This window comes from Hypanus sabinus, unplaced genomic scaffold (genome assembly GCF_030144855.1).
Source record: "Hypanus sabinus isolate sHypSab1 unplaced genomic scaffold, sHypSab1.hap1 scaffold_608, whole genome shotgun sequence".
Lineage (NCBI taxonomy): Eukaryota > Metazoa > Chordata > Chondrichthyes > Myliobatiformes > Dasyatidae > Hypanus > Hypanus sabinus.
Window position 1 is genome coordinate 114,818 of NW_026781464.1, and position 24,861 is coordinate 139,678.

General features: G+C 43.8%; 1 long non-coding RNA gene across 2 annotated transcripts in view; it reads right to left on the reverse strand.

Annotated features, from left to right (window-relative positions):
- Positions 1 to 9,322: 9,322 nt before the first annotated feature.
- The window catches only part of LOC132389590 (uncharacterized), a 53,992-nt gene continuing 38,453 nt past the window's right edge, over positions 9,323 to 24,861 (reverse strand). Inside the window, exons 4-5 of one of the 2 annotated variants that reach the window (XR_009510602.1) lie at positions 10,535 to 10,599; positions 9,323 to 9,413 (exon numbers count right to left, since the gene is read on the reverse strand). This is a non-coding gene — a long non-coding RNA (uncharacterized LOC132389590). Of the gene's footprint in view, positions 9,414 to 10,463; positions 10,600 to 24,861 lie in introns of those variants that run through there. The other variant, XR_009510601.1, reaches the window with a different exon arrangement.

Here is a 24,861-nt window from a genome sequence, read left to right on the forward strand (position 1 = left end):
GTCGGTGTCATAATGTCCGGTGTATTGGTGTGACAGTGGACAAAATGCCGATGTCACGGTGAGGGGCGTGTCTGTCTCACGAGGAAAGACCTGTTGTTGTCACGGTGGATGTGTCGGTGTCACGGTAAGTGTAGTGTTATTGACACGGTGCGGACTGAGTGGGTGATGCTCTGAGGGCTTGTCGGTGTCACGGTGAGGAAGGTGTCATTGTGACGGTGAGTGTTACGTCGGTGTTTCGGTGAAGTGGCAGTTACTGTCATAATAAGAGATAAGTCGGCTTAAAAGTGATGGACATGTCTGTGTCACAGTTAGGGATGTTTCTACGTCACAGTGCGGGACGTGACAATGTTACAGTGACTCGGTATTACATTGGTATTACGTTGAGGGATATGTTGATATCATGTTGAGGGACGTGTTGGTGGGGGTTGTGTCGGTGTGACGGTGAGGGGTGAGTCGTGGTCATGCTGAGAGACCCGTCAGTACCACAGTGAGGGGTGTGTTGATATCACCGTAAAGGGTTTTTCTGGGAAATGATGGGAATGTGTCGCTGTTACAGTGGCCATTTTTATTCTCTGCGGTTTTGTCGTTCCGACCGGTGTGAAACTCACCATGAATCCTCCAGCAGATACCCGTGATAATGAGGGTCGCTGTTAAAACGAAGATTATCCATCTGCTTGAGTCTGATCTGTCACTCCTTGTGGATCGATCACTGCCCATTCCGTCTGCTGAAAAATCATTCCTTGTCTTTGCCAATCCATCGTCATAGTCCCTGATCCCTGCTGTTCCCACCCTCTGCGTTCAAATCACTCTGTTTCCTCATGCCGAGCAGTGACCAGAAATCACAGAACGGAGCAGACCCTTCCGCCCGAAACTCGGCTATAACAATTATACCTTCTATCTAAGCCGGTTTTACGACTTAGTTGCTCATCTCCATGCAATCCCTGCACATACGCGTGCCTACCAAAGAGCCAATTTAACGTCTATGTCGATTTGCCTCCACCACCAACCCGGAAAGCACATTCCACTCATCGCACTCTCTGGGCAAACAAAACATTGCCGTTCACCTCTCCTGAAAAGATACTCCCTCTCCACTTCCACCGCGCTATTAGTCATTTCTCTCCGGGGATGGATGAGAAAGCTACCAGTTGCCTGGTCTATCTCTGTCTTGTTATCCGTCTGCTTGTTATATTATGCATCTGATAGTTATCTTTCTGTCTTGTACATTACCTCTGTGCTTTGCGCCCTGCGTGACCGTAGGTTTTCTGTTTGGCATTCGGTGACATTTTCCCTCCCGAGTAATGTCACCCCACCTCCTTTAATTCCTTCCGTATGTAGACCGCTGAAACTAGGGATCCCAGAAATATTGGTCTGTCCGACTTGTTCCTCCTGCAAGGACTCAATAATGTCTACAATATCATCAAAATGTGTTAATTCATGCCCTGAGCTCACCCGCCTTAAAAAAAAACTTACAGCATTGAAATATACACAGCTCAGAACACCAGTATCATCGTTGACAAAGTTCCGCACGGAAGGTTCGTGAGGAAGTTTCAATCGTTAGGTATTAATTTTGAAGTCGAAAAATGGATTCAACAGTGACTGGATGGGAGGTGCCAGAGAGTAGTGGTGGATAACTGTTTGTCAGGTTGGAGGCCAGTGACTAGTGGTGTGCCTCAGGGATCTATACTGAGTCCAATGTTGTTTGTCATATACATTGATGATCTGTATGATGGGGTGGTAAATTAGATTAGTAAATCCGAAGATGATACGAAGAATGGTGGCGTTGTGTTCCACCAGCCTTTTGTGTCTGTTGCCTGAGTTTGCAGCATCTGTAGATTTCCTCGTGTTTCCTAAACACAATACTCGAATTTATAAAGGGAAGCATACCAAAAGCTTTCATCACCACCCTATCCACATGAGATTCCACCTTCAGGGAACAATGTACTATTCTCCCTCGATCACTCTGTTCTACTGCATTCTTCAATGCCCTACCATTTACCATGTATGTCCTATTTTGATTATTCCTACCAAAATGTAGCAGCTCATACTTATCAGCATTAAACTCCATCTGCCATCTTTCAGCCCACTCTTCTCTCTGGCCTAAATCTCTCTGCAAGCTTTGAAAAACTAATTTTACTTTTACTGAGTCTTTCACCACCCTCGGTCATCAATGAACTGAAACTCATTTGGGCTACCACATAAATAGTGCATCTCCTCTGAACCCTCTCCAACGTCAGCACATCCTTTCTTAAATAAGGGTCCCAATGCTGCTCACAGACTCAACATCACATCCCTGCACCTATATTGTTCTAGAAATGAATGCCAACATTGCATTCGCCTTCTTCACCACCGACTCTACTCTTTCTCAAATTTCACAGTGAACTCAGTCATGTTATGATGACTGGCTACGAACTGTGTGTGTCTCTCGGAGATGGTGTGTGTGTGTGTATGTGTGTGTGTGTGTGTGTGAGAGAGAGAGAGAGCGGATTGTGTGTGTGTGTGAGCGGATTGTGTGTGTGTGTGTGTGTGTGTGTGTGTGTGTGTGTGTGTGTGTGTATGTGGGTGTGAGCGGATTGTGTGCTGCCAGAATTGGAAGGAAGGGGAGAAGAGAGGAGGCCAGGGCAAGGGTGTAGAGATTGCAATCACTGATGCATCTTGTGTGGAACTACTCGAACGGCATGTGCATACGGAGCCGTAGAGAGGATCAGATCATGTTTATGGATATCCAGTATCACGGAGACGGGGAGGGGCGTATGGCAACGTATGGGAGGATGAAGAAGGCGATGTGTGCAGGAGAGGGCATGGGTCACGGAGACGAAGCTGCCTATAGGCGAGGGATGAGTGCCGGAGACGGGAGTGGTGCACCAGAGACTGAGTGACGTAGGCTCAACTTATTGCTTCCTGACTTTGTCAGAGGTCTTAACAACATCTGTCCTACAACCACTCAACTATCTGCAATGGCATTCTTATTTTCATAAAGTTTTAGAGAGTTCTTACAACATTCGTTCATACCAGCACTACCCTCTTTTAATGGTAAACCTCACCGATGGGGTAATAGTTCCAATCCAGTTGAGGTGTAAAAATGAGGGAGTTGTTCATGGGATACGACATGAAGCAGCTGAGCAAGGTGATGGCGGTGGCCGCTGCCTCAAAGCAGGAGCCTCTGCTGCCCCCCAGTGTTCACGTGGCAGAAAACAATCTCTGTGGTGAACAATTGTAGATTACCGTAGCATTCAAAGTGCCCAGTGGCCTCAAGTTGCATAACTCTGTGTGTGTGTGTGTGTGTGTGTGTGTGTGTGTGTGTGTGTGTGTGTGTGTGTGTGTGTGTGTGTGTGTGTGTGTGTGTGTGTACATAATGCGTGAAGGTGTTTTATTGATATCCTCCATATGCTTGCTACGTTTCTACTGTATACATTTTATGTGTGTGTTGTGCCATGTTGGACTGTTGGTAATGCAATTAACAACCAGATCCTCGCTGTTTTCATGGGCATTCCCGTGTGTTGGAATTACAATTAAACTTAAATCGAATTTAATTGAAATGAAATGAAACCGTCTGGTCTGAGGAGTTCTCACCTTCCGTGGAAGAGAATCCAAGGATACACATACCTGAAGTTCTCATTCCAACCATAATGCTAAACTAAATTTTCTTTCTAAGTTTGACCACAAATGAACGTACATAAATTTGCAGAACCTACTCCCCCTTTTTTTCCTATATATTGGCGTCTGAAGCGTAGACAACATAGAAACATAGAAAATCGACGGCACAACAGAGATCCTTAGGTCCACAAATTTTGCCGAACATGTCCTTGCCTTAGAACTACCCAGGCTTTATCATTAGACCTCTATTTTTCTAAGCTCTACTAAGCCATCCACGAGTCTCTCAAAAGATCCTATCATTTCCGCCTCCACCGCCGCCGCCGGCAGCCATTCCACGCCGTCACAACTCTCTGTGCAAATAAACTTACCCTGAAATCACCTCTGTTCCTACTTCCAAGCACCATAAAACAGTACCCTTTTGTGCTAGCCATCACAGCCCTGGGGAAAAAGTGTCCGACTATTGTTACGTACCCCGTACCTGGGTGTCTTACCAGCAAATATAGAAGTATCCGTTAAAGTCTGGTGGTACTATTTTCAGCAGTGTTTATTAGTAAAATATACAAGTCAATATCAAGGCAAATATACAGATAATACACGTTAGCAATACTAAACCTAAAATAACAATCAATGATAAACAAGCTCTATCGTTGTCTAGGGGATAATGAATTATCATGAGAAAGTATAACGTTCAGTTCAATTCATGTAGGCTCAGGTAGTTGCTGGTCGATGTGTTGTAATTGTTGGAGAGAGAGAGAGAGAGCGAGAGAGAGAGAGAGAGGACGATCAAACAGTGACAGCTATTGTCTTGCAAACCTTCCTTTACGATCTTGATTCGTCGATGTGTTGTTGTGGCCATTCAAGTATGACCCCTCTGTTCTTTAGCTAGACCGTTCTTCCGTGGTGGACTCGTCACTCCGGCAAAGATGGACACACACACAAGCCCCCACCGGCCTTGCTATAACCGCTGTGAGTGAAATTGACCGATCCGTTCTGTCCCCGATGCCCCACACTTTCTCGTGGGTTTCTGATGCTCACTAGTGTGTCTCCTGCTGCGTCTGAGGGGGTGACACCCCAGACCTCACTTTTATCCCCACTCACGGGGTCTCAGGTGTCAATCAGTTTTGAATAGCTTAGCCCATCAAACCAGCCCACTCCGGCTGCCCACTGAGGAATTTTAATGAACAGAATAGTACCAAGTAAACAGCCCTCTCCTCAGCCATACGTCTTTCGGGAGTCATAACATGGTGGATAAACATAACTCTCTCTCAGGCTGTTATCGGTAACAGATGCCCTGGCATGTTTTCTTTTGTCTCTCCTACTCTCTCGTTAGCAGCGTGGTAACAGCAACAGTTTGTGATTCTCCCAGGGGAGGGGGACATTGACAGCCTTGCACCCTTCTGCCCACCAGAGTTATTCATCCTTCGTAACACTATCCACTGATAAATGCCTCTCATTATCGTATACACATCGACCTATTTATCTCTCTTCCCCGGTCGCTGCAAGGAGAAAAGGACGATTTCACTAAACCTCATAAGGCATTCTCCCCAGTCCTAGCTATATCCTTGTACTTTGGGGACCACATACCATTGAAAAATCTCGTTCTCATCCACAGTATGTCTTTTCTGTTCCACTAACAAGCATCACTCTATCGATACAGCTCGCCACATCTCAACCCATTACCTGCTGAGCCACAGAAACACAGTCAGTGCCAGAGACCTGACCGTTGAGACTTTCCCTAGCTTCAGCATTTGCACCTCTGTCCTCCCATCCAGAAGTATCCAAAGGGTCTACCTGCTATTGAGCGGGTTGGTCACAAGGGGTCTCTGCACGTCTCTGGATCTGCACTGTCTGTCACCCAGGTTCCTGTATCCTGCACGTTCGGTCTAAATACATCTCTATATATCTCTATCACCCCTATGCACACAGCGAGGAAGTTTCCTTGTTGCAGTACCGGGTCTATCAGTGTGTGGCTGTCACTATGAGGGGCGTGTTCGTATTACGACGAGGGTTGTGTCTGTGATACAAAAGCATTGTAAGGGGTTTTTCAGTGTCCCTTTGAAGATGGTGTCTCTCTGCGTCTTTTTCATGCCGTATGCCTTCTGTGAATTGGTCGTTCCCTCTTGTTATCGATAAATCGTCAAGTTCCTTTTCACAAACTAACTCCCTGCACTTTCCACCGGATGAGGTCAGATCACTCTGCTCTTTCTACAGAGCAGAGAAGGTAAATCACACAACAGAACAGACCCTTTGGTTCAAGAATTGTGATATCTCAATTCTGAATTTGTTCTCACGACATCTGTCTCCTTCCATTCCTTGCACACCCACGTACCTATAGAAGAGTCAGTTAAAAGTCTGTATGGATTTACCTCCACCACCAGAGCTGCCAGAACTTTCCAATTACCCGCCAATCTCTGTGACGACAAAAACTTACCAAATTCATCTCCTTTGAACCTACCCGCTCTTACCTCAATGCAGGTCTTCTAATATTAGACATTTCCATCCTACGGGTAAAAGATACAAGCTCTCTGGTCTACTTGCGTCCCGTATTGTTATAAACCTCAAAACTAAACTTAACTCGAGGTTGCATCTATCCTTTTCCATAGTTATCCTGTATCTAATGGCATTACCAACACTAGATGCAAATTGTTCCCTGACACACACTTCTGACCCCTGGCGTGTCCTAATCGCTAGGATGAGATCAAGTATTGCACTCTCTCATTGGGACTAACTATCTGCTGATTAAGGTTCCTTCCTTAACTGATTAAGAAAACTATCCCAGTGGTCCTTTCACAGTCAGTACCAAGAATCTTAAACTCACCCGATGCCACAACCTGATGTCTCTTACAACAGACTCCGAACTCTCCACAGATTTGTTCCTCTAAATCCCCCGACTGTACGGTGGTCGATAATGTTGCCCCATGAACGAGTTCATACCCTTCTCATTCCTCAGTTCCACCTGTGAAGCCTCACCTTAGCTTAAATTATATAAACATTAGTACGACAAAAACAGCGGTAAACTGGAAGGCTGAGCTAACAGACTTGCCCCTCCTGCAAACAAATCTTACTAATGGCTAAACTATCATGCTTTCAATCGTTGGCTCCGACCCTGAGCTCATCTGCTCTTCGTATAATACTTATTGCTTTGAAATGGACGTAGCTCAGAACATGAGATCCAGCAGGTTCAACATTTTGCTCGCTGACTTTATCTGAGGTCTTAACAACATCTGTCCCAACAATGACTCAACTTTCTGTTCAATCATTCTGGTTATCATCCCCCTGCAACTCTAGCTTAAACAACACATCGACCCCTTTCTTAATGGCAAACCTTCCCGCTGGGATATTAGTTCCACTCTGGTTCAGGTGTAAACTGAGAGAGTTGCCAGATGGCGGAGAAAATGAAGGAGCTGCACAACGAGGGGCGGTGTGGCGCGATCTCCAGGCAGGAGTCTGTGCTGTCTCCCAGTGTTCATTCGGCAGAACACAAGAGCAGTTGTTGTAGTTTCTAGATTTCGGTGGCTTTTACACTGTCTCGGACCTCAAGCTGATTATATATACATGTGCTCGTGCGCGCGCGTGCGTGTGTGCGCCTGTACATAAAGCGTGAATATATCTCACTGATACCCTACATATGCTTGCTATCTTGCTATTTTATACATATTATGTGAGCTTGGTGTATCGTGTGGCAGTTGGTATTGCGTTTTGAAGCTTGGCCCTGGCGGTCATATGTGATGGAATTGCAAATAAACTTGAAAAGAATTGAATTGAAATGAAATAAACCGCTCCGTTTGCAGAGGTCGCAGCTTCCGAGCAGGAGCGCCCAGTGATACAGATATCTCAAGACTTCGTTCCAAATCCTAACATTTCAGTCACAGTTTAAACTGAATGTTCTTTCAAAGTTTGCAGAACCGGCTCCATTTTCCTGCCTATATACTGGTTAGTATATCGACCGCATACCATTGAGAAATCTCGTTCTCGTCCTCAGTCCCTCTTTTCTGCTCACCTAACAAAGACTACCCTCAGGATAAAGCTCGGCAAATTTCACTGCTTTCCTTTCTGAGCCACAGAGCCATAGTCTCTGTCAGAGACCTGACCGGTGAGACTTTCCCCTGCTTGGTAATTTGCACCCCTCTCCTCCCATCCAGAAGCATCCAAACTGGTCTACCTGTTATTGAGCGGATTGGCCGCAAGGGATGTCTGCACTGGCTCTGGTCTAAAGTGGTCTAACGCAACTCTTCCGCACATCTACCCTCACCCCATCCGCCCACCACCCCACTCGGGATGAAGTTTTGTCCAAACAAACGATCGGCCTGTTCACACAGAACAGAGCAAAGGCTCAGAAACGAGAGATCAATATCCGTTTGAAGGGAGCTGGTTGGTGTAACACTAGACGTCACCTCTCCCCCTTCCTCGCCATACTTCTATATAAACAGTGAGAGGGAGACGTGTAAAGGAGGAAGACGGTTAATGGAAGCGGGGTGGACCTGCAGGGGATCAAGCAGATCAGGGAGACGTGGAGAGGTGTTGGAGAAGGAGGAGATGACGAAGACGGCACGCAGCGCAGTGAACGGAGGGTTGCTAGAGTCAAGAAGTGTGGAAGAAGAATGCGGTGGCGGAAACGGACTGGGCTGCAGAGGAAGTCGTGGCGGACGGTGACAAGGATGGTCGTCTGGGAAGGAGGGTTGACGAGAAACAGGAGGCCGAAATCTCAATGAACCAGAAACACCTTCTTCCCTTCCGCTGGCATTTTCTTGAACGTATGAGCACCACCTCCACATTTTTTGCGGCATTTATTAGCTTGTTGCATTTGACGGTAATTTTTACATATTAGCGCCCCACTGATCCTTCAAAAGAACAAATCTCAGGTGGTCTACGTCACAGATAATACAACAGACCGTGAATCCGGTAGAGAAGATGCGGTACTGGTGGACAGGATATTTGACACGCTGGCCTTCATCAGTCAGGACACTGAGTCCGGGAGTCGGAGGTCACGTTGCAGTTGCAGATGACGTCGGTCGGGCCGCACATGGAGTATGGAGTTTAGTTCTGCTTGCCTTGCTCTGAGAACACTCTCAACGAACTGGAAAGATTACAGAGGGAGAATTCCGAAGTTTCTGCCAGGATTTTAGGAGCTGAGTTATGGTGCAGTCGGAAATTTTCAGGCTTTATTTTGTGACCATGTAGAGCTGTACAAAACTACAAGGGGCACGGATAAGGCGAATACATGCACTCTTATTCCACAGGACTGGGGTATCGAGAACATTGACGCGCATGATTGAGGTGAGAGTAGCTGAAGACAGAAGCGGGAGAGCGAGTTGAGTTCCATAAAAGGGAAAGAGAGGGATTGGGAGAGTGTGTAGAGGGGGAATAGAGAATCGAGAGAGAGACAGGGATAGAAGAGGAAGAGTTCGGGGAAAGGGAGGCGAGATGCGGGAGAGAGAAAATGCGGATGAAATGGAAGAGGGGGGAGTGGAGAGGGATGAGAGAGAGTGTTTAGAGGAACGAAGGTGAAGAGTGGGCGAGATGGTGGGTAAGATTGCGATAGAGGGAAAGATAATAAGGCAAGGGTGAGGGGCAGAGCTGATGATGTAATGTGAGTCGGTGAGATAAAGACGGTTTTGCCACTTGTTTAAGTCGACCATATTGACTGTTGACAGAGATCTTGGATCTTTTCAGAAAGATCTGAGCACAGAAGCGCCGACTTCTCGCAAATGAAGCAACGCTTATCCTCACTGCAATGTTCAAAGTGAGGGTACCATCCACATTCAATGCATTCGAAGACTCCAGCCTTCATTTGGAACACGATATTCGAGGCCACTCTCCTATCAAGAAGGGGTAAGCAATATCAGCGTACCTTCAGCAGGCAGCCGTGTGTTACTCCCCAAAATCACTGACGCCCACTCTCGCCAACGACCTGCGGCACCCCAAAATTTCCCACAATCCCACTTTCCCAGCACAGCCCTGTGTCAGTATCCAGAATTTTCACAATGGTCCACTTTCTCACTGCAGCCCTTTGTCAGTCCCCAAAATATTCCCACAGCGCCAGTCTCTCCCAAGGCCCAATATCAGTCCTCAAAATGCTGCCACATCTTCAATGTCTCCCCACAGGCCTGTGTTTTCTGCCTAAGTACTCAGACTCACCACTCCCACCACACAGATCAGTGTCAGTCCAAACTACACGGCCTGACTCTCTCCCCACAGCCCCGTGCCGGAACCCAAAATAATCCCACTGCTCAACCCTCTTCTTAGAGACCTGTGTCAATCATCAAAACACCTCCCGCTTCCCATGCTCTCCCCACGGACGTGTCTCAGTCCCCAGAGTACTCCCACTGAACTATTCTCTCCCCACAGATCTGTGTGTGTCCGCTATGTACACCCCTCCCTCATTCCCTCACCACAGACATGTGCTAGGCCCCAAAGTGTTCCCACTGCCTCACTCTCTCCCACAACCTGGGTCAGTTCCCAAAAGAGCTCTGCAGCTCCAGTCTCTCCCCACAGTCCCGTGTTAGTCCCCAAAATACGTGTACATCCCACTTTCACTCCAAGACCCCGCGCGAGTCCCCACGATAAACCCAATGCCTAGCCTTCTCCCTAAAGATCTGTGGCAACCACCAAAACACTCCCACTTCGCACTCTCTTCCCACAGCCCATGTCAGTTCCAACATTAATTCAACTGCACACACTCTACCAACAGACTTTGTCAATCCCCAAACAAAGCCAATTGCACACGCTCTCCATACAGCCCTTATCAGTCCGCAAACTAATATCAATGCCCACTCCTTCTTGCAAACAGCGTCAGTCCCCAAACTAATCTCACTGCCCACTCCCCTCTCGCAGACTGTGTCAGTCCCCAAACTAAACAGATTGCCCACTCCCTTCACTCAGCCTGCACCGATCCCCGACTCACTCTTTTCTCAGAAACTTGCAATACCCCAAATCTCACCCATAGTTGCATTTTCCAATCCAGTATGAACTGCCTTGGTCGCGGACAGATTTCTCAACAAAATTCTGTGAAAATAAATTACTATCATTAAAGTTTGAATTTAAGGAGCGTCACGTTACGTCTGACAAAGAGAGAGCGCGAAAGGATGGTGTGGAAGGAACTCTGTATCTCACACCAGTAGAATGTGATGGCAAGATACAGGGAGCCCCACTCTGTGTCTGAACCGGGGAGTGTGTAATGCGACGGTGTGGAGGGAGATTCACTCTGTGCCTGACCCCGGGAGTGTGTGATGGGACGGTGTGGTGGGAGATCACTCTGTGTCTGACACCGGGAGTGTGTGATGAGATGGTATGGAAGGGAGACCACTCTGTGTCTGACCACGGGAGTGTGTGATGGAACGTACTGGACGGAGACTCACTCTGTGTCTGAACCGGGGAGTGTGCGATGCCACGGTGTGGAGGGAGATTCACTCTGTGCCTGACCCCGGGAGTGTGTGATGGGACGGTGTGGTAGGAGATCACTCTCTGTCTGACACCGGGAGTGTGTGATGAGACGGTATGGGAGGGAGAGCACTCTGTGTCTGACCACGGGAGTGTGTGATGGGACGGTGTGGTGGGAGGTCACTCTGTGTCTGACACCGGGAGTGTGTGATGAGATGGTATGGAAGGGAGACCACTCTGTGTCTGACCTCGGGAGTGTGTGATGGGACGTACTGGACGGAGACTCACTCTGTGTCTGAACCGGGGAGTGTGCGATGCGACGGTGTGGAGTGAGCTTCACTTTGTGTCTGATCAAGGGAGTGTGAGTTGGGACGGTGATGCTGGAGCCTAACTCTGACTCTGAGCCCCGGAGTGTGTGATGAGACCGTATGGAGGGAGCTCAAGTAGATTCGATTTAGAGTTGCAGCAATGCAGATCGGCCTCAGTGTAGGATCTTTCAAACGTTGATATGTAATAAAGCCGGTCTTCATTTCTTTTTTTTTAAACTTTTTTTATTGCATTTTTAAATGGTTACAAAGTAAAGTATGAAAAAACAATGTATGTTACCCTTACCCCCTCCCTTAACCCCTCCCCCCTAACTGCCCTATAGAAAAAAAAGAGAAAGAAAGAAAGAATGCCTGGTTGTTGGAAGAACTCCACATGCTCCATGGAATTCGTAATAACTTTAATATGTATATTTATTTCTTTCCCCTAATAAGCAATTGTTTCATCTTCAGAGCATCTATATATTTAATCCTGTCTTTTGTAAATAAGGGCTCCAAATTTTCAGAAATGTTTCATATTTATCTCTTAAATTATAAGTATTTTTTTCTAATGGAATACAACCATAGATTTCTTTCTTCCAAGAGTCTATACTTAAATGTGTATCCGATTTCCAAGTAACTGCAATAGCTTTTTTGGCTACTGCCAGTGCAATTTTTATAAATTCTTTCTGATACTTATTTAGTTTGAGTTTCGGTTTTATCCCTTCAATATCACCTAGTAAAATAATATTGGATTATGAGGAAATTGTGTTCCTGTAATTTGTTCCAGTAAAAGTCTTAAATTTGTCCAAAAAGGTTGAATTTTAGAGCAAGACCATGTCGAATGTAAAAAAGTACCAGTTTCCTGGTTACATCGGAAACACTGATCCGATAAATTTGGATTTATTTTTTTTATTTTTTTGTGGTGTAATATATAATTGATGTAGAAAATTATACTGCGCTAATCTTAACCGAAGATTTATTGTATTTGTCATACTATCAAGACACAGTCTTGACCAATTTGTTTCTTCAATTTTAATATTCAAATCACTTTCCCATTTTTGTCTTGACTTATGCACTCCTTGTTTAAATACCTGTCTTTGAATCAAATTATACATACAAGATATATTTATTTTATTATTTCCTTTTTGAATTAAAATTTCTATTTCATTAGATTTCGACAATAACATTGTTTGACCTAATTTTTCTATTAAATAAGCCCTTAATTGAAAGTAACAAAATAAAGTGTTATTTGATATTTTATATTTATTCTTTAATTGATCAAATGACATTAATATACCTCCTTCAAAACAATTCCCTATATATCTAATCCCATTTTGAATCCAGTTATATAAAAGTTGATTGTCCATTGTGAAAGGAATAAGTCTATTTTGAATTAAAGATCTCTTTGCTAATAAAGATTTTTTTTGTCTCATCATCAACATTTATCTTATTCTATAAATCAATCAAATGTTTTAATATAGGAGATTCTTTCTTTTCCCGTATCCATTTAGATTCCCATTTGTATATAAAATCTTCTGGTACGTTTTCTCCTATTTTATCTAATTCTATTCTAATCCATGCCGGTTTATCTTTCTCGAAAAAAGATGCAATAAATCTAAGTTGATTTGCTTTATAATAATTCCTAAAATTTGAAAGTTGTAATCCTCCTGGATCAAATTTCCATGTCAATTTTTCCAACGATATTCTTGATATCTTACCTTTCCAGAGGAATTTCCTCACATATTTGTTTAACTCTTGAAAAAACTTCTGGGGTAATTGATTGTAATGATTGAAATAAATATTGTAATCTAGGGAATATATTAATTTTTATAGTATTTACTCTACCTACTAATGTTATTGGTAATGCCATCCATTTTTCAAGATCTTCCTGAATTTTTTTCAAAAGTGGTAAATAATTTAATTTGTGTAAGATTTTTATATCATTATCAACTCTTATACCTAAATATTTTATACCATTTGCTGGCCATCTAAATTGAGTTATTAATCGACATTGATTATAATCTCCTTTAGTAAGAGGTAAAATTTCACTTTTATCCCAATTTATTTTATAACCCGATATTTTCCCATATTCTTCTCGTCTATAAGATAATTTGCGTAGTGAATGTAATGGATCTGTTAAATAAAGTAGAACATCATCAGCAAATAAGTTAATCTTGTATTCTTCCTGATTAACTCTGAAACCCTTAATATCTGGGTCCATTCTAATTAATTCAGCTGGTGGTTCTATTGCCAACACAAGTAAAGCAGGTGATAGTGGGCAACCTTGCCTTGTTGATCTTGTTAACTGAAATGATGTTGAAATTTGACCATTTGTCACTACTTTAGCTTTGGGATTAGTATTTAAGGTTTTAATCCATTTTATAAATGATGTTCCTAGTCCATATTTTTCCAGTACCCTAAATAAAAAATCCCATTCCAATCTATCAAATGCTTTTTCTACATCTAAAGCAACTGCCACACTCATTTCCTCCCTCTTTTGTGCTAGATGGATTATACTAAATAACCGAGTTACATTATCTGCCGATTGTCTATTTTTCATAAATCCTGTTTGATCCATATGCACTAATTTTGGTAAGCATTTAGATGATCTATTAGATAAGATTTTTGCTGTTATTTTATAATCGGTGTTTAATAAATAAATAGGTCTATATGATGTTGGTTTTAAAAGGTCTCTATCTTTTTTTGGCAACACTATTAAAATAGCTGTTGAAAAAGATTCTGGAAGTTTATGCGTTCTTTCCGCTTGATATATTAACTCCATAAAAGGAGGAATTAATAAATCTTTAAACTTTTTTATAAAATTCAGGTGGAAAACCATCTTCTCCTGGAGATTTATTACTTTGAAGTGATCCCAAAGCTTCTTCAACTTCCTTCAATGTAAAAGGCATACCTAATCCCTTCTGTTCTTCTGTATTTAATTTTGGAAGAGTTATTTGTGATAAAAATTTTTCTATCTTAACGTCATCATTCTTTGATTCTGATTCATACAACTCAGAATAAAAATTCTTAAAAGCCTCATTAATTTCTAGAGGTTTATAAGTAATTTCATTCACTTTTGTTCGAATTGCATTTATTGTTTTAGAAATCTGATCAGTTTTTAACTGCCATGCAAGAAATTCACCTAGTTCATAATATCTCTGTTTAGTTCTCATAATTGCTTTTTCTGTTCAATATGTCTGGAGTGTATTATGTTTTAACTTCTTATTAATAAGTTGCCTTCATTTTTCTTCTGTCATATTTCTTTGAGATTCTTTTTCTAATTTTATAATCTCTTTTTCCAATTGATCTATTTCTTTCATATATTCCTTCTTAATTTTAGAAGTATAACATTATCTGGCCTCTCAAATATGCTATCATTGCTTCCCACAATATAAATTTATCATCAACTGAATGTAAATTTGTATCTAAAAAGAACTGAATCTGCTTTTTCATAAAATCACAAAAATCTTGACGTTTTAGTAGAATTGAATTAAATCTCCATCTATAAATTGATTCCTCTTTATCTATCATTATCATTGTCATTATTAAAGGAGAGTGATCAGACAATATTCTTGCTTTATATTCCACATTTTTCACTCTATCTTGAGTATTTGTTGATAATAGGAAAAAATCTATCCTTGAATATGTTTTATGTCTATTTGAATAAAATGAATAATCCCTTTCTTTTGGATTGATTCTTCTCCATATATCAATCAAATTTAAATCTTTCATCAATGATAGAGTTAATTTTGCTACTTTTGATTTTGTAATAGCCTTTGTTGATCTATCTAAAACTGGATCTAAACAAAATATTAAAATCTCCACCTATTAATATTTTATCATGTGCTTTAGCCAAATTCAAAAAGACCTCCTATATAAATTTTACATCATTTTCATTTGGTGCATAAATATTCATAAGAGTCCATAGTTCTGAAAAAAATTGACAATGTATAATTAAATATCTTCCGGCCGAATCAATTAATATATTTTGTATTTTAATTGGTAAATTTTTATTAACCAAAATTGCAACTCCTCTTGCCTTTGAGTTAAGTGAAACTGCAATAACATTTCCAACCCAGTCTCTTTTTAATTTCTGATGTTCTATATCCGTTAAATGAGTTTCTTGTAAGAAAGCTATATCTATTTTCATTTTTTTTATTATATGTTAAAATTCTTTTTCTTTTTATTGGTCCATTAAGCCCACTAACATTAAAACTTAAAAAAATCAATAAATTAGTCATTATTTTTATTTATGTCACTCCAATCTATAATAATACCTAATCTTTCAACTTTCATTGCATCCTGGGAAATCTTTTTAGAAGTCACCATGTTGCTATGTGTGTCCCCACCAATCATCCAGGCAAAACAATAGAAGAAAAATAGAAAATAAAGAAAAAAACAAAATACCCCCTTACTAATGTTGTGAAAGAAAAAAAACACAACATTACCCCCCTCTATTGTACGGGTCATGGCAATCGCCATGATTACACACGTGAATCCCGTAGTAACCGATTCAAAGCTCCGCAGCCCCCCGCAACATAAAAAGTATATATTAAAAAACATACTATTCTCAATTAATATTTCTAAAATTTTACTTTTCTCCCTTATATCGTCCTTAAATGTCCATCAGTTCCATTTGCTTTCTCTGTCTTCGTCTTTAACCATTACATTTAGAAATCGCTACGTTTAATTAACGAAGAGATGGAAGGTTTTGTGCAAACACCTCCGCATCTGGATAATCAGAAAAAAATCTTTTTCCTTCCTCCAAAAAATTTATCAGTGTTGCTGGGTGACGCATTAAAAACTTATAACCTTTGTCCCATAAAACATTTTTAGCTGGATTAAATTCTTTCTTTCTCTTCAAAAGGTTATAACTTATATCAGGATAAAAAAGAACTGGTTTCCCTGCTATCATCAACGGACCTTTTCTACTTTTAGCACCCTGGGCAGCCGCCCTCAAAATCTTTTCTTTATCCTGGTATCTTAAACATCTTATCAAAATTGATCGCGGATTTTGATCATCTTGAGATCTTGGTCTTAAGGCTCTGTGCACCCTTTCAATCTCAATTAAAGTTTCTTCTCCCATTTCCAATTTCTCCGGAATCCATTTTTGAAAAAAAATTATTGGGTCTTCTCCTTCGGTACCTTCTTTAAGTCCAACAATTTTAATATTGTTGCGTCTACTAAAATTTTCAAGCTTATCAATTTTTCCCACGAGTTGTTTTCTTTCTGATGTCCAGGCATCATTATCATCTTCCATCTTCTTCATTCTTCCATCCATTTCTTCCATTTTGACGTCCAAATCTGTAATTTTCTTTTCCATTTTTTCCTGTTAATTTGTCATTTTATCAAACATAGCCTCCATATTTGTTATTGTTTTCTTTAATTACTTTTTGGTAACTTTTAATGCATTTAATTTATGCATTATTTGCCTCAAAATCTTTTTTGTATTTTCAGAGGAACTTTCATCTTCTTCTTCTGCTCCATCTTCGCCTGATTTTTCCAGAGAGTCCGCCTCTCTCTCAGACTCGATTCACTGTCGATTTCAGTCGTTGCTGGGTTTTGTAGTTCTGGTTGCTCTCTTTTGCGCATGCTCGTTCCTTTACGGTTGCGCAGTTCTCGTTGATCTTTTCCTTTAGAAATGGCCGATGCTGCCGCAGTCACCTTTTCTGTTTCACCGGTGCTGTGTTGTAACTGAGTCCGCGGTTCTTCAGTAGAAGTAGGCCTTGATTCTGTTCCAACTTGAGCGGTCTTCGCGGTAGCAGTTTTCTTCATCCTCTGTTTATGAGGCATAGCTTAAAACAATCCAAAGTAATTTATAAGTAACCTTAAAAAAGTATTAATTAACTTTTCTTCACTTAAACATTAATTTATTAACTTTTTTACGGGAGGGCTGGGTTCCAGCGTACCGAGCCTACGTCATCACGTGACTTCCCCCCCCCCCTCCTCCCCGGTCTTCATTTCTGATCCAGTCCTTGGAACAAGCATGCTCTGGAATTCAGGAACAAGGAACAGTGATTCTCCCTCTGCCCGTCTGGGAGTCAGTCATTGAATCGTTAACCCCTCCACACCGTCCCATCACACACTTGCGGGGCCAGACACAGAGTGAATCTCCCACCACACCGTCCCATCACACAATCCCGGTGTCAGACGCAGAGGGAATCTCACTCCACACCGTCCCATCACACACAACCGGTGTCAGACGCAAAGTGAACTTCCCTCCACACCGTCCCATCACACAATCCCGGGGTCAGACACAGAGTGAATCTCCCTCCACACCGTCCCATCACACACTCCCGGGGTCAGACACAGAGTGAATCTCCCTCCACACCGTCTCATCACACGCGCCCGGGGTCAGACACAAAGTGAATCTCCCTCCACACCGTCCCATCACACACTCCAGGGGTCAGACACGGAGTGAATTTCGCTCCACACCGTCACATCACACACTCCCGGGGTCAGACGCTGAGTGAATTTCCCGCCACACCATCCCATCACATACTCCCGGGTTCAGACACAGACTGAATCTCCCTCCACACCGTCCCATCGCACACTCCCGGTGTGAGACACAGATTGAATCTCCCTCCACACCGTCCCATCACACACTCCCGGGGTCAGACACAGAGTGAATTTCCCTCCACACCGTCCCATCACACACTCCCAGTGTCAGACACAGAGTGAATCTCCCTCCACACCGTCCCATCACACACTCCCGGCGTCAGTCACGGAATAAATCTCCCTCCACACCGTCCCATCACACACTACCGGTTTCAGACACAAAGTGAATTTCCCGCCACACCATCCCATCACATACTCCCGGGTTCAGACACAGACTGAATCTCCCTCCACACCGTCCCATCGCACACTCCCGGTGTGAGACACAGATTGAATCTCCCTCCACACCGTCCCATCACACACTCCCGGGGTCAGACACAGAGTGAATTTCCCTCCACACCGTCCCATCACACACTCCCAGTGTCAGACACAGAGTGAATCTCCCTCCACACCGTCCCATCACACACTCCCGGCGTCAGTCACAGAGTGAATCTCCCTCCACACCGTCCCTTCACACACTCCCGGGGTCAGACACAGAGTGAATCTCCCTCCACACCGTCCCTTCACCCACTCCCGGGATCAGACACAGAGTGAATCTCCCGCCACAGCGTTCCATTATACACTCCCGGGGTCAGACACAGGGTGAATTTCCCTCCACACCGTCCCATCACACACTCCCAGTGTCAGACACAGAGTGAATCTCCCTCCACACCGTCCCATCACACACTCCCGGCGTCAGTCACAGAGTGAATCTCCCACCACACCGTCCCTTCACACACTCCCGGGGTCAGACACAGAGTGAATCTCCCTCCACACCGTCCCTTCACCCACTCCCGGGATCAGACACAGAGTGAATCTCCCGCCACAGCGTTCCATTATACACTCCCGTGGTCAGACACAGAATGAATCTCCCCCCACCCCGTCCCATCACACACTACCGGTGTCAGACACAAAGTGAATTTCCCTCCACACCGTCCCATCACACACTCCCGGGGTCAGACACAGAGTGAATCTCCCTCCACACCGTCTCATCACACACGCCCGGGGTCAGACACAAAGTGAATCTCCCTCCACACCGTCCCATCACACACTCCAGGGGTCAGACACGGAGTGAATTTCGCTCCACACCGTCACATCACACACTCCCGGGGTCAGACGCTGAGTGAATCTCCCTCCACCCCGTTCCATCACACACTCTCGTGGTCAGTCACGGAATAAATCTCCCTCCACACCGTCCCATCACACACTACCGGTTTCAGACACAAAGTGAATTTCCCGCCACACCGTCCCATCACATACTCCCGGGTTCAGACACAGACTGAATCTCCCTCCACACCGTCCCATCGCACACTCCCGGTGTGAGACACAGATTGAATCTCCCTCCACACCGTCCCATCACACACTCCCGGGGTCAGACACAGAGTGAATATCCCTCCGAACCACCATGAGAGGCCTTGTTGAAAGCTTTTCAAATTCGAATAATACAATATCCACCCCGGGCTTCATCAATCAACCATTTTTCATAAACGATGTGATCAAGTTTGTAAACTATAATCTCACCCACACAAAGCCATTTTGCAAACCTCAAAAAAATATGCCTTTACCGATGTGAGTTGAGTCTATGAGTAAGAATTAATGTAAAGACTAATGCACGAGTCAACCATTTACCGGACGTACAAAAAAGCTGGATGAGCTCAGCAGGGCCGGCAGCATCAGTTGAAAAAAGCAGTCAATGTTTCTGGTCGAGAACCTTCGTCAGGTCTAAAGAAGCAGGGTGCAGGGGCCCTATGAAGAAGATGGCGGAAAACCAATCAGAGGAAAGATCAAGGGTGGGGAGGGGAAGCAGGGCGGGGTTAGGCAGGAGAGGAGAAGAAGGAATCTAAGGGGAAAGCACAATGGGTTGCTGACCCCACCAGACCACCACACCAGCCTCCGGAACCAGCATATTATCCTACGCAACTTCCGCCACCTTCAACAGGAGCCCACCACTAAGGACATCGTTCCCTCTCTACCCCTCTCTTCTTTTCGCAGGGATCGTTCGCACGCATCTATCCGAACTTCTCTTAAATATTGAAATCAAACTTGCATGCAACACTCATTCTGGCAGCTCGTTCCAACACCCTCACAACCGTCTGAGTGAAGAACTTTCCTTTCCTGTTCTCCTTAAACTTTCACCCATCATCCTTAACTCATGCCCTCTGGTTGTAGTACCTCCCAACCCCCATGGAAAAAGCCGACTTGCATTCACCCAATCACTGGGACTTCATCTGTGCAGGGGTGATCGATACCAAAGGGATGGTTTCCATCTTCACTAGAAAGGGGTGGTGGTCAGTATCCTGAGGTTCTGCGCTGTTTTTTCACCACACGTTTTCTGACAAACGATCATCGCAATTGGCAAACAAGAGGAAATCTACAGTTGCTGGAAATTCGAGCAACAAACTCAAAATGCTGGAGGAGCTTCGCAGGTCAGGCAGCATCTTTGGAAAAAAAAGTACTTCTCCTGTTAATGCTGTCTGGCCTGCTGAGTTCTTCAAGCAATTTGTGTGTGTAGACCATCGTACGTTATAGTCTGTAACTTCCTTTTGGAATTGAAGACAATTCGATGTGGCTGAACCGAGGCGAGATAGCCGATCCTTTGCTGAGAGCAAGGAAGACACAAGCTTCGATCGATGTCAGCGCCGTGCGAAAGCCAGTTGCAGGTGCTGAGGTTTGGGCAAGATTGAGTCTGTGTTTTACTTTAGTAGCAATGTTAGATCTGTGAAGGGAGCACTGGTCTGAACTGCCCAGAGAAATTACACTTGCCAATGGAACTGTTTTGAACGCTGACATTAAATTTCTTATAATGGTCTGCACGAATCCTAATCTCTGAAACTACTTCACGAGAATGAGCGTGAAGTCTGTTATTGCAACTACGGGGTAATGGGATCAGATTTAGCTAACTGTACGGACAATAGCTATGTCACCAGTAATATCACAACTTCTGCTGATGGCAGTTACAGAGTCGGCTGGCAGGCTGAACAAACGCTGTCAAGGGGTTATTACAATTCGGCATATGTAGTACCAAATAAATACCATCTGCCAGCGTTGAAGGATGAGGGAGACTGAGCAACGTTACTGGATTGCAGTGTTCCTGTTCTGGGACCGTGGATAGACAGAAAAAGCCAGAGAGAGCAGCACCGCCTAGTGGCCACATATTTTAATTCCACGTCCCATTCCCATTCTGATATGTCTATCCACGACTCCTCTACTATCACGATGAAGCCACACTCAGGTTAGAGGAACAACACCGCATATTCCGTCTGGGTAGCCTCCAACCTGATGGAATGAACATTGATTTTTCTAACCCGTTAATAACCTTCCTCCCTTTCTTAGCCCATCCCTGATTGATTTATTCCCCACCCTCCCTTTTTACGGAGACACTAATCTTACCTCCACTAATGCCCACTTTTAAGTACTCACCCTGGCATTTTAAAGCTGCACCTTGTCATATTTGATACTTGCATCCTGGGTAAGTGATTCTGCTTGTCTACTCCTCTCTGAGTTTTATAAACTTCTACCATTTCACCTGTCAGCCTCCTTCACTTCGTGGAAAACATTCCAAGTCAGTATGATCTTTCCTTGTAACTGAATCCCGCGGTCCAGGTAACATTCCTGTGAATCGTTTTTGCATCGTTTCAGCTTAACCACATCCTTCCTCTCGTGGTGACCAGAACTGCACAGGGTACTCCTGGTGTGGTTTCATTATTGATTTGTACAACTGTATTATGATGTCCCAGCTCCTCCCAAAGCCTTTTGCCGATGAAGGCAAGCATGACGTGCACCTTCTTCACAACCTTGTCTGCCTGTGTTGGCACCTTCATGAAATTATTTACCTGTACCCCAAGACTTTCTTTTTGTCAGCAATCCTCAGGAACCTATTATTCTCTGTCTGTGTCATAACCTGCTTTAACTTTCCAAAATCCATCATTGTGCATTTGTCTGACACTGTAACAAAACCTCTCTATTTCTCTACAGCAATAAATATCAATGAACCATTCACCTCTGAACCTTGGTCATATATGTTTTTATGAACCACTCACTACACCCATCTCTACTTTGTTGTGCAGGAGAACACATTGCCGCCTCTCTATTTCTCTCATTGACAATTTATCTCTACATAAATAATTGTCTGACTTTTGTTTCCTCCTGCTTCTCCGCATGCCATCACACTTTACCACATTAAGCTTCATTTACCAAGTATTCTTCTCACCAACTTCCTCCTGTCTTGTTGGAGAGACCAAATGTTCAATCACAACACGTCCCCTCATCACTTTCCCCATTATTGACACTGTGGATTCGGCACATTCTGCCCTTCCATCGGGTCATTAATATCAATAAGTCACTGATGATCCAGAACTGGTCCCTGGAAAACTCCACCAATTATATCCTCCTTACACGTTACTCTGTCTCAGTATGATAACCTGACTTCAATCAATATTAACACACTTCCTTCCCAGCACAGAGCTCTTGTCTTGTGCACTTGCCTTACATGTGGTAAATGCCCCTGAAAGTACAAAGATTCACTTCTCCAACTTCCACTATAAAGTCTCAAAACTCTGGTATCACACAGAATGCTGGTGGAACGCAACAGGCGAGGCAGCATCTATAGGGAGAAGGGCTGTCGAAGTTTCGTTCCGAGACCCTTCGTCAGGACTAACTGAACGGAAAGATAGTAAGAGATTTGAAAGTGGGGGGGGAATGCAAAATGTCAGGAGAAGACCGGAGGGGGTGGGGTGAAGCTGAGAGCCAGAGAGATGATTGGTAAAAGGGTTACAGAGCTCGAGAAGGGAAAGTATCATGGGACGGGATGCCGAGTGAGAAAGAAAAGGGGAGGGGAGCACCAGAGGGAGATGGAGAACAGGCAGAGTGATGCGCAGAGAGAGAAAGAAAAAAATAAAGGGAGAAAGGGGAAAAAAACTAAATATGTCAGGGATGGGGTAAGAAGGTGCATTAACGGAAGTTAGAGAAGTCAATGTTCATGCCATCAGGTTGGAGGCTAACCAGCTGGTATATAAGGTGGTATTCCTCCAACCTGAGTGTGGGGTGAAGAGTCTCGGCCCGAAACGTCGACAGTGCTTCTCCTAATAGATGCTGCCTGGCCTGCTGTGTTCCACCGGCATTTTCTGTGTGTTGTTTTAATATTCAGTAACCCAGGTTACAGGGTCCAAGACCAGGTTCCAGATGGACAGGGTGGTGAAGAGGGGTTTGGAACACTGTCCTTCAGTCAGGGCACCGAATATAGAAGCTGGGAAGAAATGGTGCAGATGTACACCACGTTGGTTTCGCCGTATTTTGCAAATAGTGTTTAGTTCAGGTCGCCCTGCTGTATGACAGACACCAATCAGCTGGAAAGAGTGCAGAGGAGATTTACTGGGATGTGACTGGATCTCAAAGGACTGAATTGTGAAAGGTGTTTTGGACAATTTTCCCCGGAATGTCAGAGAATGAGTGCTGGTATTGCAGAGGTGTATTGCAGTGTGGGTCGAATAAAACAGTCTTTCTGCCAGTGTTGGGGAATCAGGAACCGGAAGGCATTGGTGTAAGAGGAGATCTAATAGGAACCTGAAGGGCAACATTTCCAAGCACAGGCTGGTCAGCAAATGGAATGAGCTACTGGGGGAGAGATTGAATCAGGTACATTGAAGCAGTACTCGGACAGGCTAATGGGAAGGAAAGGTTTTGAAGGATATGGGTCAAAAGGTGGTAAATGGGAAAAGGACGGAGGATAACATTGTTCATAATATCGTTGTGAAGCGGTTACAGACCAGAAGCTCAGATGGGAATTTTGGTCAGTGAGGACCATTTGAGCTGAAGACTTGTTTCTGTGCTGTCTGAATCTGACTGTAAACCCTCTTGGTTTAGTTCAATGACATTAAACTTTTCTAAATGACTTGTCATTTCTTCACAGATTATAGACTCCAGTACAGTTACCTACTTTGTTTTCCTTTCTCTTCCACCCTTCAGCAATGGTTTTCAGCTCCACTAGGACCTTTCTGTAACAGTGATTTTTGACAGATTCCAATGTCTCTACTTTCTCTCCAGCCTTCCTGTGAAACCGTCTGGTGCAGGTCGTTGGGAACTGGATATTTTTGCTTTTAGTCCCATTAGTTTATCACCCCTGATGGTGATTGCTACACATTATGGCACAACATTGAAATGTCACCGTTAGATGTCTGTAGGATGTTTGCTGTGTCCCCACTGAAAACACTAATGGAAATTATTGAGTTAACTAATCTGTTTTTCCTTGATATTTTTATCTTTTGTCGCATCATGAGTTACTGGAAAAATCCCGACTGTTTTGTCCACCCTGTCGTTGCCTCTTTGTTTGTTCTCTGAGTTAATATTTACCTTGAACTCTTTTAACCACAGACTGTTGTTTGCTCTCTGTGATTCCTCTGTCTGATCGGGATAAATTTCGGCTTTAACGAACCTTCTCCTTAAACATCTGCCACTGCTCATATTCAGGATCCTTCACCGCAAGAACTCTCTGTAATACAACCTCTTTACACAGATTACAACTGAAATGACATGTTCCTGGGTAAATAAACTACTGTATGAAACTGTCTCTGACCATTCCACAAATTCCTCTTCCACTGTACCAGTTTGATTATTTTAATCAATAAACAAACAGAAGCAAACACACAGAGAATGTTGGAGGAACTCAGCAACCAGTCGACAGCTCGGGCTGCGAACCTTCATTCTGATTAAAGAGAAAGAGACAAAAGCCAGAATTAGGAGATGGGGGAGGAGTAGAAGGACAAGTGAGTGCGGCAGGGGTCTGGTTTCTTGAGGAACGATTATGTGAAGAGCTGAGTGACAGGCAGAAAAGGCAAAGAGATGAAGAGAAAGGAATCTAACAGGAGAGACGCAGGACCACGGGATTACACAAAAGAGATGGAGAGCCAGACAGAATTGATGAGGAGGACATGGCGGTGCGTGAGGGGAAGTGAAGGAGTAAAAAGCCACCAGAATGGGGCGGGGGGATCCG